Source organism: Ranitomeya variabilis, chromosome 5, assembly GCF_051348905.1.
Source record: "Ranitomeya variabilis isolate aRanVar5 chromosome 5, aRanVar5.hap1, whole genome shotgun sequence".
In the NCBI taxonomy this organism is placed as follows: domain Eukaryota; kingdom Metazoa; phylum Chordata; class Amphibia; order Anura; family Dendrobatidae; genus Ranitomeya; species Ranitomeya variabilis.
Genome location: NC_135236.1, coordinates 54,972,098 through 54,977,206, shown reverse-complemented (window position 1 = coordinate 54,977,206; position 5,109 = coordinate 54,972,098).

The following is a 5,109-nucleotide window of genomic DNA, read 5'->3' as shown; positions in this document are numbered from 1 at the left end:
CTAGTTTCAAGTTACTGGTGGTGTCCATTTTGCCATCTATTGACTGCTAGCTGTCCCAAAGCTCCCAGCATGTCCTGGCAGGTTTCATGGTACGCTGGGAGTTGGTTTGTATCTCAAGACTGTGTTTTCTAGTTGCATCACTCTTGCAGTGGCCCAGAGCGCTCTTCCATTAGTACTCCATGGCCCTGAAGACTGGACCAAAGATGTCATATGTCTGAGAAGATATAATGGGTACCCTCTATGTAGTTATTACTTCTGTTGGGAAGTAGCCAGATAATTTGAGTAATGGAGTACACCTCCACAGTCCAATGAAAGGTTCACATTACCGTATAGTTTAGACGAGGATCACAAAGCTCGTACTGGCTGCTGGCTCTCTAAACCCAATTGTGATGGCACGTATTTCTATGCATCGGTCATGGGCAGGAGAGCAGATGAGTCTGAACATCGTTGCCATCCTAGTTTGCGTTATACAGCAGTATGACTTTCTGTCAGTAGATCTTACTCAGATGTGTCGGCCTCATCTTCCGATGATGAACATTGGTCACGTTTTCCTATTGGCATACATACAAGCTAGCCAAAGCAGTGAGATCCACAATAAAAATAAAGGAATCCTAAAAGCATGCAAGATGTTTGGATGTAAGCAAAAATATTTTCCTACTCGCAAATGTATATCCTCGAAGAGAAGAGGCCACATGAAGAGGTTAATGCCTAAGGGATTGAAAGGAAATGCCCTTTTCAGACTCATTTTGAGGTTTGGGACAAGCACCAAAGATCGATGTGGCAGTTTATAATAATAATAATTTATATATATATAGATATAGATATATAGATATATAGATAGATAGATAGATATAGATATATAGCGCCAACATATTCCGCAGCACTTTACAATTAAGCGGAGACGTACAGTCAGATTCAATACAAGGTAAGACAATTTAAACAGTGACATTAGGAGTGAGGTCCCTGCTCGCAAGCTTACAATCTACAAGGAAATGGGGGGGACACAATAGGTGAAAAGTGCTTGTTATTTCAGGTCTGGCAATTATCGTAAATGGGGATTTTCATATAAAGCTGCATGATCCGGTCATCAGCACGTGTGTTTCAGTGCAATAGTCAAGTATCAAGTGCAGTTATCGTGCATGGAGGGTGTGGAGACAGATGAATAGTAGGGTGCAGATTTAGAATAATATTCGGAAGGAGGGAACAGAGTTAAACAAAGTTAGTTTACTGAGTAGTTGATGTGGTAGGCTTATTTGAAGAGATGGGTTTTTAAAGCGCGCTTGAATAGGTCGGGGCTAGGTATCAGTCTGATCGTCTGGGGAAGTGCATTCCAGAGAGCTGGCGCAGCACGAGAGAAGTCTTGGAGACGGAGGTGTGAGGTTCGGATTACGGGGGATGTTAGCCTTAGGTCATTTGTAGAACGGAGGGCACGTGTAGGGCGATATACAGAGATGAGAGGAGATCTAAGGTGGTGCAGAACTGTGGAGGGCTTTGTGGGTGAGATGAGTTTGTACTGGACCCTGTAGCGAATGGGTAGCCAGTGTAATGACTGGCACAAGATGGAGGCATCAGTGAAGCGGCTGGACAGATATATGACCCTGGCTGCCGCATTCAAGATTGATTGGAGAGGAGAAAGTTTGGTAAGAGGGAGACCGATCAGAAGAGAGTTGCAGTAGTCCAGACGAGAATGAATAAGCGCGACAGTAAGAGTCTTAGCAGTTTCAAAGGTGAGAAAAGGTCGGATTCTGGAGATGCTTTTAAGATGCAGGTGACAAGAGCGAGTGAGTGATCGGATATAGGGAGTAAAGGAAAGATCGGTGTCGAATATGACCCCAAGACAGCGGGCATGCTGCTTGGGAGTTATGGTTGAAGCCTCCAGGGTAATATCGATGTTGGGAAGAGTGAGGTTAGTAGAAGGGAGAAACACGAAGTTCCATTTTGGAGAGATTTAGTTTCAGATAGAGGGGAGGACATGATGTTAGGCTAGGTTCACATTGCGTTAATGTGTGCACGCTAGCGGACAGCGTTGCAGGGCGAAAATGTCACAATTAACGCTGTGCATCGGGTCCGTTAGCGCACCCATTGACAGCAATGTGAATTTTCCCTCTAGCGCATCGCAAGTGCGTGCCTTTTTCGGCTCACGCTAGCGATGTGCCGTTCTGTGACGCGCCTCGGACGCTGCTTGCAGCGTCTGCGGCTCGCCCGAGGTCCGTTCCCCTCTCTGCGAGAGCGGGGACGTTAACGCGGCCCCAAAATAAACATTGCGTTAGGGCAATCCGTTTAGCGCTAGCGGATTACGCTAACGCAATGTGAACCTAGCCTTAGAGACAGCAGACAGACAATCCTTGGTATTTTGAATTAGGGTAGGTGATGACGGGAAGTGTATAATTGGGTGTCATCAGCATAGAGATGATACTGGAACCCAAATCTGCTGATTTTGTCCAATAGGGGCCGTGTAAAGAGAGAAGAGGAGGGGGCCTAGGACTGAGCCCTGCAGAACCCCGATAGTAAGGGGACGAGGAGAGGAAGAGGAGCCGGCAAATGATACAGTGAAGGAGCGGTCAGAGATGTAGGAGGAGAACCAGGAGAGGGCTGTGTCCTTGAGGCCTATGGAGCGGAGCATAGTGAGAAGGAGCTGGTGATCCAGTGTCAAATGCGGCAGAGAGATCCAGGAGAATCAGCAGAGAGCAATGACCTTTGGATTTAGCTGTTATTAGATCATTAGAGACTTTAGTGAGGGCAGATTCAGTGGAGTGTAAAGAGCGGAAACCAGATTGTAAGGGGTCGAGAAGAGAGTTATCCAATAGATAGCGGATTAGACGGGAGTGGACCAAGCGTTCCAGGAGTTTAGAGATGAAGGAAAGGTTAGAGACAGGTCTGTAGTTAACAGTGCAGTTCTGGTCCAGGGATGGCTTTTTAAGTAAAGGGGTTATGATGGCATGTTTAAAATATTTAACCTCTTTCTTCAGGTACCTTTCCCTCCTCATTTAGTCAGGTGAGTGGTGACCACTGGTGAGAGACTGCAGGATATGTGAAGGAATGGGGTCACTGTTGCAGGTTGTAGGCCGAGACTTCTTCTGAGACAGGCTCAAAGATGTCTAGTGAGCTTGAGGTGCGGCAGGGAAGGGGATCCAGGCACTGAGGAGATTGGGCTGAGATATCCTGATGGATGTGGTTGATTTTTTTCTAGGAAGTAAAGGTACCTTCACACGAAACGACTTTGTAACGATATCGCTAGCGATCCGTGACGTTGCAGCGTCCTCGCTAGCGATATTGTTTAGTTTGACACGCAGCAGCGATCAGGATCCTGCTGTGATGTCGCTGGTCGCTGAATAAAGTTCAGAACTTTATTTGGTCGTCCGATCGCCGTGTATCGTTGTTTGACAGCAAAAGCAACGATACCAGCGATATTTTACACTGGTAACCAGGGTAAACATCGAGTTACTAAGCGCAGGGCCGCGCTTAGTAACCCGATGTTTACCCTGGTTACCAGTGTAAAATGTAAAAAAAACAAACAGTACATACTTACATTCGCATCCCCCGCCGTCTGCTTCCTGCACTGACTGAGCTCCGCAAAGTGAAAGCACAGCACAGCGGTGACGTCAGTCAGTGCAGGAAGCGGACGCCGGGGGACGCGAATATAAGTATGTACTGTTTGTTTTTTTTTACATTTTACGCTGGTAACCAGGGTAAACATCGGGTTACTAAGCGCGGCCCTGCGCTTAGCAACCCGATGTTTACCCTGGTTACCCGGGGACCTCGGCATCGTTGGTCGCTGGAGAGCGGTCTGTGTGACAGCTCTCCAGCGATCAAACAGCGACGCTGCAGCGATCGGCATCGTTGTCGCTATCGCTGCAGCGTCGTTTCGTGTGAAGGTACCTTAAGTGGCCAGATCCTCACCACTGAGATTGGTGATGGGGGCCTGTACTTTAGGTTTCAGGAGGGAGTTTAAGGGTATGTGCCCACGTTGCGGATTTTGCTGCGAAAAATAAAATAAACTTGACAAAAATGTAAAAAATAGCAATTTTCTAACTTTTAATGATTATCCCTCTAATCCAGATAGTCATGCTACACAAAAACATTAATACATAGCATTTCCCTCATGTCTGCTTTAAATCTGCACCATTTGTAAAATGTTGATTTATTTTGTTACCGTTTTAAGAGGTTTTTGTAAAAAAAAAAAAAAAAAAATCGGCAATTTTTCATGGAAATTTACAAAATGTATTTTTTTTTAAATTTTTTTTTTTTTTTTTTTTTTTTTTTTAGGGATCTCTCCAGGTTTTGAATTGACTTTAGGGATCCTAAATATTGGGAACCCCCCAAAAGTGATACAATTTTAAAAACACCCCCTGACCTACCGAAAACTGCTGTCAGGTAGTTTATTAACCCTTCGGGTGCTTTTCAGGAATTAATACAAAGTGGCATGATGGGAATGAAAGTGGCTTTTTTTTTTTTTTAACCACCTAAATGTCGCTAACTTCTAAACAGGCTACTGTAGGCAGCAGACTCTTAAGGCCGATATTTGGCCGTGAACTGCCATGACAAACGTCAGGACCCCACAATCATGATTTCAGGGTGCCAATGGGGATAGAGGAAGCTCCCATGCACTTTTAACCATTTATATGATGGTCATTATGGACAGCAGGATCTAAGGGGTTATTTATATAGCACCATTAATTCCATGGTGCTGTACATGAGAAGGGGTTACATCAAAATACAAATATCACTTACAGTAAACAAACTAACAATGACCGACTGGTACAGAGGGGCGAGGACCCTGCCCTTGAGAGCTTACATTCTACAGGAAGGTGGGGAAGGAGGCAGTAGGTTGAGGGTTGCAGTAGCTCCGGTAGTGGTGAGGTGGCCGTGTGGTCATTGCAGGTTGTAAGCTTCTTTGAAGAGGTGAGTTTTCAGGTTTCTTTTGAAGGATCCAAATGTGGTGGATAACCGGATGTGTTGGGGCACTGAATTCCAGAGGATGGGTGATATTCGGGAGAAGTCTTGGAGGCGATTGGGTGAGGAGCGGATAAGCATGGAGGAGAGGAGGAGGTCTTGGGAGGACCGGAGGAGGTCTTGGGAGGACCGGAGATTACGTTAGTTTGGAAATAT